At 42.6% G+C, this 15,911-nt stretch overlaps 1 protein-coding gene across 33 annotated transcripts in view; it reads left to right on the top strand.

The window, feature by feature from the left end:
- Positions 1-15,911, top strand: part of PTPRD (protein tyrosine phosphatase receptor type D) — a 2,362,472-nt gene that overhangs the window by 1,632,057 nt on the left and 714,504 nt on the right. For all 33 annotated transcript variants that reach the window (XM_063914017.1, XM_063914015.1, XM_063914014.1 and 30 more), the window contains exon 9: positions 4,216-4,257. The gene's annotated coding sequence lies outside the window, so the exon portion shown is untranslated. The remainder of the gene's footprint in view (positions 1-4,215; positions 4,258-15,911) is intronic.

The raw sequence follows: 15,911 nt of genomic DNA, 5'->3' as shown, positions 1-15,911 counted from the left end.
GCCCGGGCCCAAAATTAGAACTGGCTCTGCAACCACTAAACCCACCAGTATTGATCGTTCCAGGGCCTCAGTAGCTGCAAAACACTGACGGGCCTGGCTGTGCTTCTATGGCGGCACACCTGGAGACTGCTCAGGGCACACTAGTGTGCCCCGGCACAGTGGTAGAAAAACACTGCTCTAAAGTAAGACCATAATGAAGTCCACATCAAAGCACCTCCAATCTTTACTTTAAGCTACTACCACATTCTATTATCAGACCACAAACCTGCAGTCTTAAGGTTCAATTAATTTCAGACTCGTCCTTCACTCCTCACATTGAGGGCCTGATTCAGAGAAGTACGCTAATGCAGCTGCAAGTGCGATTTTCTCCACAACACAACTGCAGATATCAGCAAGTGATGCTGCCTCCCAGAAATGAAAAGATATGCCCACCGGAGCTACTGCAACTCATTCGCAATTGCATACACATATGAAGCATATACCCAAGAACAAGGAGCATCGGGTGAAGGGTAGACCCATGGATATACAGACTAGACCTGGCAGTAGTCACACAGGTGTTATGGGACAGATGTATTAACCTGGATAAGGCTTAAGGAAGTGATAAACCAGTGATAAATGCAAGGTGATACACGCACCAGCCAATCAGCTCCAATATATAAATTAACAGTTAGGAGCTGATTGGCTGGTGCGTTTATCACCTTGCATTTATCACTGGTTTATCACTTCCTTATGCCATCTCCAGGTTAATACATCTGCCCCAATGTTATTTGTATATTAGCGCTCAGATACACACCCTGAAAATGACCATGGCATGCCTGCATTTTAAAAACCACTCCCCGCTAACAACATGTCACAGCAGGATCAGTCTGTCCAGGGCTGGCTGCAGTTCTTTCAATTTGTTACATTGTACATGGCATGCACAAACCACAGGTTATACACAGTAGTCATAATATCTTTTCTATGGGAAAGAAAAACCATGAGTGATGTACCTGAAGGAGACAGGGTCCCCGCAGAGTTAAGCTTCTTGTAATCATACCGTGCACCAACTTATCATTATTCCCAGGAATTTGGGGGTGGGGAGGATATAAGGAGTAAAAAGTAGCTTGCCTATGGTTCATTTTGTCTATTGAGATGTATCAATTGTGTGTCAAAGTAAACATTGGGGGTCATTCCGAGTTGTTCGCTCGTTGCCGATTTTCGCTATATTGCGATTAGTCGCTTACTGCGCATGCGCAAGGTTCGCAGAGCGCATGCGCTTAATTATTTTACACAAAAGTTAGGTATTTTACTCACGGCATAACGAGGATTTTTCATCGTTCTGGTGATCGTACTGTGATTGACAGGAAGTGGGTGTTTCTGGACAGAAACTGGCCGTTTTCTGGGCGTGTGCGAAAAAACGCTGGCGTTTCTGGGAAAAACGCGGGAGTGTCTGAAGAAACGGGGGAGTGTCTGGGCGAACGCTGGGTGTGTTTGTGACGTCAAACCAGGAACAAAACTGACTGAACTGATCGCAGTTGCCGAGTAAGTCTGGAGCTACTCAGAAACTGCTAAGAAATTTCTCTTCGCAATTCTGCTAATCTTTCATTCGCAATTCTGCTATGCTAAGATACACTCCCAGAGGGCGGTGGCCTAGCGTGTGCAATGCTGCTAAAAGCAGCTAGCGAGCGAACAACTCGGAATGAGGGCCATTGTTTGGTTGTTGTACAAAACAAGCAGGGGAGCTTCTAGAGAGGAGGCCTGTGTGCAGACTCTGTCTGGGCTCCCTCCTCTCTAGCCCACAGCGCTGTAGACTCTGGGCACTAGGGTTACTAGGGGACCCTAGTGCTGTCCCAGAGTCTAGTGCACATGCGCAGATCTCCGGGAAAATGGCACGGTGGCTATTTTCCCAGAGTTTTCCTTACTGCGCATGCGCAAATATCCGGAAAGTGGCCACTGCATCATTTACCGGAGATTTGCTAAGAGATGCTGCTGCCAGCGGGGGACTCCAGAGAGGTGAGTATTTTAAAAATGGGTGTGCGGTGTGGGCCCCCTCTGGACCCCGGGGCTCTTGTGCACTGCACATCATTGTAAATAGGCCAGTGAGAACAAGCACTTTTATCATATGTCTAACTGCTCCTATGTTGTTTAAATTGAAAATTCTAAGAAACAAGGCCCTCTCCTTTCTTTTATTGTTTGTAGCTCTTTATTTCTTAGTGCTTTAAATATGCTGAAACTTTATAAATGAAAGACTAATAATAATTCCCATTTTCTTATGTGTCACTGGCAAAGAAAGTGAGGGAGGACGGGGAGGGATACATGCCACATAGTGATTTGCATTGCTCTTATAGCACTTTGTGCCTTGGGTTTGATTCCAACTATTGAACTATCCTTTAGAATGTAAGCTCTAACGCGCAGGGCTCTCTTCCCTCATCTACTTATACTTTTCTTACTTTAACCACCTTCAACTGCACCAAATCCCGTGGTTTTCTGTCACCCTGATACCTATTTTACTGTCACCTGCTGATGTAGCTATGTTTATTTTCCTGTACTTTTCCTATATTGTCTTCAACTGTTAGTCACTGTCTTCCTGTTTTGATTATTAATTTATGTAATTGGGTGCTGCAGATCCCTTGTGGCGACATATAAATAATGGATAATAATAAATAATAATCTGTGTGGATTTTGTATGTTCCATACCACTAAGTAAAAACATGCTGGTAGGATAAATGGACTCTGACAAAATGTTCCCTAGTCTGTTAATATAGTTATAGCCAGGGGCGGATTGAGGGGTGGTCTTCAGTTTGCCGGCTGTCGGGATCCCGGCACACAGTATACAGGCGCTGGAATCACGACAGCCGGCATACCGACACTTTATCTCCCTCTTGGGGGTCCAAGACCCCCCTGGAGGGAGAATAAATAGCGTGGTGCGCGTAGCGCACCACCGTGCCCGCAGCGTGGTGAGTGCAGCGAGCCTGCAAGGGGTTCATTTGCGCTCGCCATGCTGTCGGTATGCCGGTGGTCTGGATTCCGGCGCCGGTATGCTGGTCGCCAGGAGCCTGGACGCTGGTATACAATATTACACCCGGATTGAGAACTAGAAGTGGCCCTGGAAAAATTTGTAGAAATTGCCTCACACGGTCAGCACTAGAGATTTACTGTGTAACCATGGCGGCAGCACCACACCTCGCATGTCAAGGTCCAATGGAGCAGGGAATAATGTAAACTATCACATACTCTCTGTAAAAGTGCTGCGTGACATGTAAACGCTATAGAAATGTGGTGTTTTTGAGGGGTGCAATATGATATTCCAGCGGTCGGGATGCCGGAGGTCAAAAGACTGTCTGCGGCATACCAATGAAAGCAATACCAACAGGGGCTAGGTAAGTATACTTACCCTCTCCCAATATCCCCCAAACCCTGCCTTCCCGCAGCCTAAGTCTAACACCCCCAAAAGCCTAACCCTAACCCTCCCCTGTGGTGCCTAAACCTAACCCTGCTCCCCACAGCCTAACCTAACCCTTCCACACCAGCAGCCTAACTGTCCCCAGGGTAGCCTAACCCTAACACCCCCCTCACTGCAGCCTTGTCCTAACCCTCCCGGGGGTGGCTAAACCTACCCCCTCCTGCGGCCTTAACCTAAGAATCCATGGCATACTTACATTCGGGATACCAGCGGTTGGGATTCTGGCGTCGATATTTTGTCTGGTGTCGGAGTTCCAGAGTCGGCTTTATGGATGAGTGTTGGGATTCCAGCGCAGGGAATCTGACCGTCGACATCCCAACTGCCGTCATCCTGACTGCATCCCTTTTTGAGCAATAATTTTGTTGCTCATTGCACCTAAACTGCAGGTCACACTGCTTATACCTGTCCAGGTGATATCAGAGCCAATGACACCAGACCTTCTCCATCCCATGTTTACACTGAATTTCCACCAAAGTATAGAAATGTCAAAATAATGCCCAGAAATATGATTCTCATTAAATCATCTTCATCATAGATATTAAAAATTGTAAAATTAATTTATGTCTGTAAACTAGAACTGCAGTAGTTTAGAAAAAGTTAGTGGGTTGGATTAACCCTTATGAGACAAATTGCTTATAATATAAAGCCAGCAAGTATGGCTTTCATAGGAAGTGTGTACTGTAACCTATAATTTATGCTTAAACTTGATCTTTGCATTTAGATTCTACTATCGAATAATACAAAACTAATATTTCCAATCCTTTCCTCAATAGGTTGCAGGATTGGAAAACAGCATTCACACTAAGGGTCACAAGGTAAGAAATATTGGTTAATTAACAATACAATCTGCATTAGTAACATGTAATACGTTCATTTGCTAATAAATGAGTTTTTTGAGGCTGCTGAGCTGATGGATATATGTAACAGTTATAAGCTACAATCAAAATTAAATTGACAGCATTTTCTGGAAATGACTGACCTGGAAAACTGAATATGTTTTGTGACTGATTACACCTGCTTTTGTCTTACTAAATATGTTTTGTCAATGGTACAATGTATCTTGTGCTCAGAAATATCTTTTTGTACCTAACAAATTGTCCCATGCCGGTTACAATACTCCTTTTGACACATAGGCATGATAATATGAGGCTACATTCTGAGTCACAAAATTGTATATATTTGTTGTAAGGTAGTTACGTAACATGAATGTGCATGGCAATTCTGAATGACTGATTTAGGTACCTTTCATAAACAGGTCCATCTTAAAATTGTTAGGCCATGGTGGGACTACTACGGTAACTTTCAGAGTCTAAGGGGCCTTCATTATTAACAGTCAGTATTGTGGTGGATATTTTCACTATGAATTCAAATATCCCCGCTATGTACTAAAAAGTTGACTTGCATGGACATCAATAGCGATAACCGCTGTCCCTGCGAGTTACATACCGGCACATCAGAGGACTCCTCAATTTATGAAAGACTCCTTCAGGGGAATCTGACACTGCACATGCACCCAGTGTCAGATTCAGGAGATGGCAGGAGGCTGCGAGAGTGGTATATCACCTGTGAGATTGCATCCACAGGCTTATGGGTCCAAATTCAAAAAGCTTCACTTTGTGGAGTTTTGTGCATAGGCACTCATTCTGAGTTGTTCGCTCACTAGCTGCTTTTAGCAGCATTGCACACGCTAGGCCGCCGCCCTCTGGGAGTGTATCTTAGCTTAGCAGAATAGCGAACGAAAGATTAGCAGAACTGCTACTAAATAATTATTTACAGTTTCTGAGTAGCTCCAGACCTACTCCTAGATTGCGATCAGCACAGTCCGTTTAGTTCCTGGTTTGACGTCACAAACACGCCCTGCGTTTGGCCAGCCACTCCCACGTTTCTCCAGACACTCCCGCATTTTTCCCTGACACGCCTGCGTTTTTTAGCACACTCCCGGAAAACGCTCAGTTACCACCCAGAAACGCCCCTTTCCTGTCAATCATTTACCGATCAGCAGTGCGACTGAAAAGTGTTGCACGAACACCAGCAAATCTACTAAGTTTTGTGTTAAATAACTTAGCGCATGCGCTCTGCGTACCATGCGCATGCGCATTTAGCAACAAATTGCAGCATAGCGAAAATCGGTAATGAGCGAACAACTCGGAATGACCACCATAGAGTCCAGACCACAATTATCATTGATGATAATGGGGATGGCAGTCTTCAGCGCTAATTAGCCTTCTGCAGGAGATTTCTCTAAAATCTCCAGTATTAGGCTGTTAGTACATAGCTACAATGCATACAATTATGCAGAAACTGCTGTTTCTGTAGAATTTTTTGAAAAATGGGCTTGATACATAGGTCCCTAAATTACTTACCATAGTTTCTTATTTGTAAAGAGATCCAGGTGCAATTGGTATAGTAAATGCACACCTGCCTAAAAACAAGAGAACAATTCTTTTCATTTTTATTTAAAACGCTATTCTTTTTTCCTTAAGTCACATGAATAAAGATTATTATTATTTTTAGGAGAGTTAGCTGAGTACATTAACCAAAACTTCATGTCAGCTGCTGTTTTGTCATCAGACACACATGTACTGTTTTACAATTGAGCAAATAAATTATATATTTAATCAGATGTGTGCAGCTGTCAGGACAGTGTGGGGTTATTAGTTAGCCTGGTTCTTCAGCCTGAATGTCTAGGAAAACGTGATGCTGACATCATTACAGCAGCTATTTTAGTTCTTCTATTAATGCTTCTCAACCACTACACTGTAACAAAACCAACAAAGGAAAGATAGCATTAGTCATTGTTCAGTTTCAATAGGACATTGTTTAAGTCATAGTATGATTGATTTGGACTCCACTGAAATAAAATTAGGCCTATTTTCTTTTTGTTAAGGATGTGTTAGCAGATATCCAGAATATATTACATTTGACTGTATTTCTCGCCTTTTTACATTTTATTTGCCAGCTTTGAAACACTGAAATACTGCAGCATGTAATCTACTTCTTACGTACTGTTACCTGTGTAGTAGCCTTATAAGATCAGGAAAATACTTTTGAGATAAAGGGCATACGGAAAACATTTGTGGCACACCTGAGCTGAGATTCATTCACCTGGTGGTGACTGCTATATAAATGGAAGTGAATGGATCCTGCAGGAGAGATCATTGATTCTCATATAGGACAGGGGAACTACACACACTGGTGGTCAGAGAGAAAAGATAATGGACCATGAACAGAAGAAAATAATGCACAATGGTCAATCTTCCTATTACCACTTTTGTTTGCTATTAGAGATCAATGATCTCTATTAAAACTCCATTTGCACAGTGATCACCCCAGAACTAAGCAAGCATCCCTTTGTACATAACATTAATGTATTGGTGGCTGCTTTTTTGTAATGTATTATAGCAGGGTAAGTGCAAGATATTCTGCGTGAATGACACCACGGCACACAATGACAGACTGTACACATTTAGTTAACACCATTATATGTATCTATAATATCCTTATAGCGTAAAATTGAAATGTTTGTATATATCACCGACAGTATTTGCGTTACCCATAGAGATTTTTTCAGTAAAGCTAGCTTGTATTATTTGTGTCAGTTCCTCAATTAATGGGATTACGTAAATGTCTTTCTTCTTATCTAGGACTGTCACAGTCCTATTAAATATCTCTAGTTTTCTGTGGAACAATAGTAGCACTCACTGAGCTTTCTAAGGAACGATTCATTGCTTTGATTAATAGGTTTGAATTACCATTCATGAATATAAAGCAAGTAATATGTACATTTATTTAATTGGCAGGATCATTTGTCACCACTTGAACACTGCATTAACTGGATATTGTTTTATTTTAAATACACTAGCTTAAAAAAAGAAGTCTAGTAGAAGTTCTGCTGTACTTCAGTATGTTAATGTAAAAGCATTCCTGGCAAATTAAAGTTCTTTCTCTTACTTGAAATATATTTTAGACCTATTTGCATGGCTTAGGTTTATAAGTGTTTAAGTCACACATACTATATTTCTTTTTAGTCACAGTTCTGTAAAACTGAACTAGGCTTTATGCTGAGTTAGGGGTTGGCTATGTATTTTAGTTTGGTGTGTCTCTTAAAAGATTAAACATCCCAAATTGGCACCTCTTATTCTTTACCTAGACCACAAAATGATTTACTTTAGGGAATTGCATGTGAATTATGAGTGTAATGCTGTAGACTAACAGAAAGTCAATGGTGACTACAGTGAACTAGAAGAGATTCTGCCAAGTAACATTTTGTAAACCAGTGGATTATATATATATATATATATATATATATATACATACATACATACATACAAAACACAATGCAGACGGGCACTCCACTTTCAAGCTTTGTTGCCTGGGTGCCCTCCCACGTACAAGCAGCTCCACAACAAATGCAGACAAACAGGCAGCTTTCCCAGGACTTCAAATAAGCTGACAGACCAGCAGAAATACTTTTCAACATTTCTACTTTTAGCAGTACCTAGAATCTCCCATAATTCATCTGGGGGTGGAGCTTTTAGTCATGCAGCTCTGACTCTATGGAACTCACTTCCCCGCACAGTGTGAGAGTCCCCAACTTTAGAATCCTTCAAAAGTAGACTCAAGACTTTCCTGTTTACTCAAGCATTTCCATAATGTCCCTTTAGTATCTTCATGCTTCTGTATTTTATGAAAAGCTTTTCTGTACTTCATTATTTTCTGTACTATATTATACTATGTATCTGTTAAGCGCCTTGAGTCCTATTGGAGAAAGAGCGCTATATAAATAAAATGATTATTATTATTATATATAGATAAAAAATAATAGAAGAAGATAGAGGTTAATATTCACAACTCGTATTATTACTCTCAAACTGATTCAGACTTGCATGTAAAGCAGCCGCCATTGTGGCCTCTTTTTGGAAAATTTAGTATCTCTGCCAGTGATGGCTCCAGCTGCAGTGCAGTCAAATATTTAAATAGGGCAGACACAGCAACTGCCACCCCAAACATCACCAGCAGGGATTTGCAAATGACTGCTCTATGTTGCGCATAGAGGATGCAACATATGCGCAGTTTGAGAATGGCCAACAGACAGAATTGCATGGAACGCTAAATCAGTCCCTCTGTACTTTTATATGGATGTTGATCAGATTAATATTATCATGAGTGTTTAGCCATTGGACAACTGAGATGTTCTATAGATTGAGTACAGCAAAATAATAAAAAATAGTCTAAAAGTTACTTTATACACAGTATGTGAAACCAGCCAAATAGTTATTAGCAGAATTTTTGGGGGTTATTATGTAGCAAGAGTTCTGCATGATAGTACTTGGCACTAAAACATCCTGTGTCATAAAGATATAGAAAGCATGTCCTTCTTAGTCCTATAGAAAATGATGTAGTGCACATCTGAGCCAAGGAAAGCACAATCTTTAAGGAAAAGCAATTAATACTTTCACACTTCTGCATTCCCAGCTATTAAATTGCTTAGTTAAAGGCAGCATAGTGCAGTTGTAATATTTTATAGGTGCTATGAAATTTTACCCATTTGCGTAGTGGAAACATGTGCAGTATGCACTGAGTAAGTCATTATCTTGACTCATCTGCAATATAAGTTTTCTGTGTAGTCTCCAGAACAAACAGTACATTAAAATGCAGATTTCGCTAAAATATATATTATTTTCTCTTTTTCAACTGGTTGAAACAATGTCACTATAAATAATACATTTTCTGTAATCTATGTAAAGAGTTCCAGGTTTGTTCATAGTTAGAAACAATTTTTTTTTAGATTTCCTGTAAGAAGTTAACAGTAATTAAAACTAAACCAATGAACTATATATCATGAATCAAGGACGTAAAAGTGGACCTTTCACCGCCATAAATTCAGAGATAATATTTTATCTTTATTGATGCATTTGCTGTGAAAACACTAACTGCTTATGAAATGTGCACTGCAAATTGTTTTCATGGGTCTTGTTTGGAGGAAAATGCTGCATTATGTTGACTTTTAACTAATTGGGCAGATAATCAATATTCATTAAAGATGAACCAGTCAGCATTGCTAGAGCTACCTCCTCTAGCTTAGGCCTGATGTATGCTCATTTAGTTTACAGAATATCAGAAAGATCTACAGTGAAACTTTTCTCTCTATCCTGCATCTTCCTGTCTGTGCTAATGGTACAATGAGTGCGTGTAGAAGCTTTGGCACTCTGATGATTACAGGTAGCAAAAACAATAAGGTGTTTAAACATTATGAAATAATATTCAGAGGAATAAAAGGAATATAATTAATAAGATTAAGTTAATGTAACAAGATGGGCACATAGATTTGTATTCCATTTGTCACATACACATGACCCACCTGCATGTCAATTAGCAGGCATGCAATCATATTTCTTTGTATACGCACAATGAAATGTGTGTACAGGGACACAGCCAGAACTTTGTAGGCACCGTAGCAACATTTTGAAAGCTCCCCCAATGCTTCTAGAGACACACCTTTCTCTGCAGGAGCAGTTAATATTATGCCCAATATTAGTGCCCTAGTTCATTTTATGCCCTATAGTAGTGTCCTAGTTCATAATATGCCACACTGTAGTGCTGCTAGTACACATTATGCCACACTGTACCTCATGCCATACAGTGTCCCTAATAAATATTATGTCCCATTGAAATGTACTCAGCTTATAGTGCCACATTATAGCATCTTCAGTTCACACAGTGCTACATATAAATGCCCCCAATTTATATTATGCAACACCACAGTGCCCCCCAGTTCATATTATGCCACAACAGTGTCTGTTGTTCATATTATGCCATGCTATAGTGCACACTAGTTCATACTGTGTCACATTTCAGTACCCAGTTCAGCTGGCACTAAACAGGCTCCAACTTACCATTATAAAATCTACTGGAATGTCACCCTATTTAGGCCTCACCTGTCAGACCCAATTGCTTGTGTGAAAAAAGGGTTATGATTCGCACTGGCCTAAGTAAATTAGGGTACAATAGGTAAGAAGACCAAAAGTGGACGATATATGTTAGTAAATGAGTTTACCCTATATGTCCGTTTGGCAGTGCGCCCTGAGTCAGAGGGTATATGTGCATGGAAAAGAAAAAGAAGACTCTTGTTTGGGCACACTCTTTGTAGTATTAATCAGAAATGATATTAATCAATAAATTTAAACTTAACTTTTATTAATTCTTCACATAAAAAAAGGTTGGCATCCAAAACACTGCAAGGCTATAAAAACAAAATATGTTCTGATCCGTCAACATGTGAGGTGATTTCAGACAGGAAAATAGTAGAGATGAGCGGGTTCGGTTTCTCTGAATCCGAACCCGCCAGAACTTCATGTTTTTTTTCACGGGTCCGAGCGACTCGGATCTTCCCGCCTTGCTCGGTTAACCCGAGCGCGCCCGAACGTCATCATGACGCTGTCGGATTCTCGCGAGGCTCGGATTCTATCGCGAGACTCGGATTCTATATAAGGAGCCGCGCGTCGCCGCCATTTTCACACGTGCATTGAGATTGATAGGGAGAGGACGTGGCTGGCGTCCTCTCCATTTAGATTATAAGAGACTGAGAGAGATTTACTGGAGCTGACTAGGAGGAGTACTGTTACTGTAGAAGTGTAGAGACTGAGTGGAGAGAGTTTACTAGTGAGGACAGTGCAGTTTACTTTATAATCCGTTCTCTGCCTGAAAAAAGCGATACACAGCACACAGTGACTCAGTCACATACCATGGCCCTCATTCCGAGTTGTTCGCTCGGTATTTTTCATCGCATCGCAGTGAGAATTCTCTTAGTGCGCATGCGTAATGTTCGCACTGCGCATGCGCCAAGTAACTTTACTATGAAGAAAGTAATTTTACTCACGGCTTTTTCATCGCTCCGGCGATCGCATTGTGATTGACAGGAAATGGGTGTTACTGGGCGGATGTATGGCGTTTTATGGGCGTGTGGCTGAAAACGCTACCGTTTCCGGAAAAAACGCAGGCGTGTCTGGAGAAATGGTGGGAGTGCTTGGCCGAACGCTGGGTGTGTTTCTGACGTCAGCCGGGACCGAAAAGCACTGAACTGATCGCACAGGCAGAGTAAGTCTGGAGTTACTCAGAAACTGCTAACTCGTTTTTGATCGCAAAAATGCGCATACATCGGTCGCACATTTAAGAAGTTTAGATTCACTCCCAGTAGGCGGCGGCTTAGCGTGTGTAACTCTGCTGAAATCGCCTTGCGAGCGAACAACTCGGAATGAGGGCCAATATCTGTGTGCACTGCTCAGGCTCAGGCCAGTGTGCTGCATCATCTATTATCTATATATAATATTATATATATCTGTCTGACTGCTCAGCTCACACAGCTTATAATTGTGGGGGAGACTGGGGAGCACTACTGCAGTGCCAGTTATAGGTTATAGCAGGAGCCAGGAGTACATAATATATTATATAGTGAGTGACCACCAGACACACAGTGCAGTTTATTTAATATATCCGTTCTCTGCCTGAAAAAAGCGATACACACAGTGACTCAGTCAGTCACATACCATATCTGTGTGCACTGCTCAGGCTCAGGCCAGTGTGCTGCATCATCTATTATCTATATATAATATTATATATATCTGTCTGACTGCTCAGCTCACACAGCTTATAATTGTGGGGGAGACTGGGGAGCACTACTGCAGTGCCAGTTATAGGTTATAGCAGGAGCCAGGAGTACATAATATATTATATAGTGAGTGACCACCAGACACACAGTGCAGTTTATTTAATATATCCGTTCTCTGCCTGAAAAAAGCGATACACACAGTGACTCAGTCAGTCACATACCATATCTGTGTGCACTGCTCAGGCTCAGGCCAGTGTGCTGCATCATCTATTATCTATATATAATATTATATATATCTGTCTGACTGCTCAGCTCACACAGCTTATAATTGTGGGGGAGACTGGGGAGCACTACTGCAGTGCCAGTTATAGGTTATAGCAGGAGCCAGGAGTACATAATATATTATATAGTGAGTGACCACCAGACACACAGTGCAGTTTATTTAATATATCCGTTCTCTGCCTGAAAAAAGCGATACACACAGTGACTCAGTCAGTCACATACCATATCTGTGTGCACTGCTCAGGCTCAGGCCAGTGTGCTGCATCATCTATATATATTATATATCTGTCTGACTGCTCAGCTCACACAGCTTATAATTGTGGGGGAGACTGGGGAGCACTACTGCAGTGCCAGTTATAGGTTATAGCAGGAGCCAGGAGTACATATTATATTAAAATTAAACAGTGCACACTTTTGCTGCAGGAGTGCCACTGCCAGTGTGACTGACCAGTGACCTGACCACACTGACCACCAGTATAGTTAGTAGTATACTTATATTGTGATTGCCTGAAAAAGTTAAACACTCGTCGTGTGACTTCACTTGTGTGTTTTTTTTTTTTTTATTCTATAAAAATAAAACTCATTCTGCTGACAGACAGTGTCCAGCAGGTCCGTCATTATATAATATATAATATATACCTGTCCGGCTGCAGTAGTGATATATATATATTTTTTATATCATTTATCATCCAGTCGCAGCAGACACAGTACGGTAGTTCACGGCTGTGGCTACCTCTGTGTCTCTGCACTCGGCAGGCAGTCCGTCCATAATTGTAATACCACCTAACCGTGGATTTTTTTCATTCTTCTTTATACATACATAGTTACATAGACATCTTCTCTTTATCAACCAGTCTATATTAGCTGCAGACACAGTACAGTACGGTAGTTCACGGCTGTGGCTACCTCTGTGTCTGCACTAGGCAGGCAGTCCGTCCATAATTGTATACCACCTAACCGTGGATTTTTTTCAGTCTTCTTTATACATACATAGTTACATAGACATCTTCTCTTTATCAACCAGTCTATATTAGCTGCAGACACAGTACAGTACGGTAGTTCACGGCTGTGGCTACCTCTGTGTCTGCAGTCGGCAGGCAGTCCATAATTGTATACTAGTATCCATCTCCATTGTTTACCTGAGGTGCCTTTTAGTTGTGCCTATTAAAATATGGAGAACAAAAATGTTGAGGTTCCAAAATTAGGGAAAGATCAAGATCCACTTCCACCTCGTGCTGAAGCTGCTGCCACTAGTCATGGCCGAGACGATGAAATGCCAGCAACGTCGTCTGCCAAGGCCGATGCCCAATGTCATAGTACAGAGCATGTCAAATCCAAAACACCAAATATCAGAAAAAAAAGGACTCCAAAACCTAAAATAAAATTGTCGGAGGAGAAGCGTAAACTTGCCAATATGCCATTTACCACACGGAGTGGCAAGGAACGGCTGAGGCCCTGGCCTATGTTCATGGCTAGTGGTTCAGCTTCACATGAGGATGGAAGCACTCAGCCTCTCGCTAGAAAAATGAAAAGACTCAAGCTGGCAAAAGCAGCACAGCAAAGAACTGTGCATTCTTCGAAATCCCAAATCCACAAGGAGAGTCCAATTGTGTCGGTTGCGATGCCTGACCTTCCCAACACTGGACGTGAAGAGCATGCGCCTTCCACCATTTGCACGCCCCCTGCAAGTGCTGGAAGGAGCACCCGCAGTCCAGTTCCTGATAGTCAGATTGAAGATGTCAGTGTTGAAGTACACCAGGATGAGGAGGATATGGGTGTTGCTGGCGCTGGGGAGGAAATTGACCAGGAGGATTCTGATGGTGAGGTGGTTTGTTTAAGTCAGGCACCCGGGGAGACACCTGTTGTCCGTGGGAGGAATATGGCCGTTGACATGCCAGGTGAAAATACCAAAAAAATCAGCTCTTCGGTGTGGAGGTATTTCACCAGAAATGCGGACAACAGGTGTCAAGCCGTGTGTTCCCTTTGTCAAGCTGTAATAAGTAGGGGTAAGGACGTTAACCACCTCGGAACATCCTCCCTTATACGTCACCTGCAGCGCATTCATAATAAGTCAGTGACAAGTTCAAAAACTTTGGGTGACAGCGGAAGCAGTCCACTGACCAGTAAATCCCTTCCTCTTGTAACCAAGCTCACGCAAACCACCCCACCAACTCCCTCAGTGTCAATTTCCTCCTTCCCCAGGAATGCCAATAGTCCTGCAGGCCATGTCACTGGCAATTCTGACGAGTCCTCTCCTGCCTGGGATTCCTCCGATGCATCCTTGCGTGTAACGCCTACTGCTGCTGGCGCTGCTGTTGTTGCCGCTGGGAGTCGATGGTCATCCCAGAGGGGAAGTCGTAAGCCCACTTGTACTACTTCCAGTAAGCAATTGACTGTTCAACAGTCCTTTGCGAGGAAGATGAAATATCACAGCAGTCATCCTACTGCAAAGCGGATAACTGAGGCCTTGACAACTATGTTGGTGTTAGACGTGCGTCCGGTATCCGCCGTTAGTTCACAGGGAACTAGACAATTTATTGAGGCAGTGTGCCCCCGTTACCAAATACCATCTAGGTTCCACTTCTCTAGGCAGGCGATACCGAGAATGTACACGGACGTCAGAAAAAGACTCACCAGTGTCCTAAAAAATGCAGTTGTACCCAATGTCCACTTAACCACGGACATGTGGACAAGTGGAGCAGGGCAGGGTCAGGACTATATGACTGTGACAGCCCACTGGGTAGATGTATGGACTCCCGCCGCAAGAACAGCAGCGGCGGCACCAGTAGCAGCATCTCGCAAACGCCAACTCTTTCCTAGGCAGGCTACGCTTTGTATCACCGCTTTCCAGAATACGCACACAGCTGAAAACCTCTTACGGCAACTGAGGAAGATCATCGCGGAATGGCTTACCCCAATTGGACTCTCCTGTGGATTTGTGGCATCGGACAACGCCAGCAATATTGTGTGTGCATTAAATATGGGCAAATTCCAGCACGTCCCATGTTTTGCACATACCTTGAATTTGGTGGTGCAGAATTTTTTAAAAAACGACAGGGGCGTGCAAGAGATGCTGTCGGTGGCCAGAAGAATTGCGGGACACTTTCGGCGTACAGGCACCACGTACAGAAGACTGGAGCACCACCAAAAACTACTGAACCTGCCCTGCCATCATCTGAAGCAAGAAGTGGTAACGAGGTGGAATTCAACCCTCTATATGCTTCAGAGGTTGGAGGAGCAGCAAAAGGCCATTCAAGCCTATACAATTGAGCACGATATAGGAGGTGGAATGCACCTGTCTCAAGTGCAGTGGAGAATGATTTCAACGTTGTGCAAGGTTCTGATGCCCTTTGAACTTGCCACACGTGAAGTCAGTTCAGACACTGCCAGCCTGAGTCAGGTCATTCCCCTCATCAGGCTTTTGCAGAAGAAGCTGGAGGCATTGAAGAAGGAGCTAAAAGGGAGCGATTCCGCTAGGCATGTGGGACTTGTGGATGCAGCCCTTAATTCGCTTAACAAGGATTCACGGGTGGTCAATCTGTTGAAATCAGAGCACTACATTTTGGCCACCGTGCTCGA

Source organism: Pseudophryne corroboree, chromosome 1 (genome assembly GCF_028390025.1).
Source record: "Pseudophryne corroboree isolate aPseCor3 chromosome 1, aPseCor3.hap2, whole genome shotgun sequence".
NCBI classification, from domain to species: domain Eukaryota; kingdom Metazoa; phylum Chordata; class Amphibia; order Anura; family Myobatrachidae; genus Pseudophryne; species Pseudophryne corroboree.
This window is presented reverse-complemented; position numbering and strand designations above follow the sequence as displayed.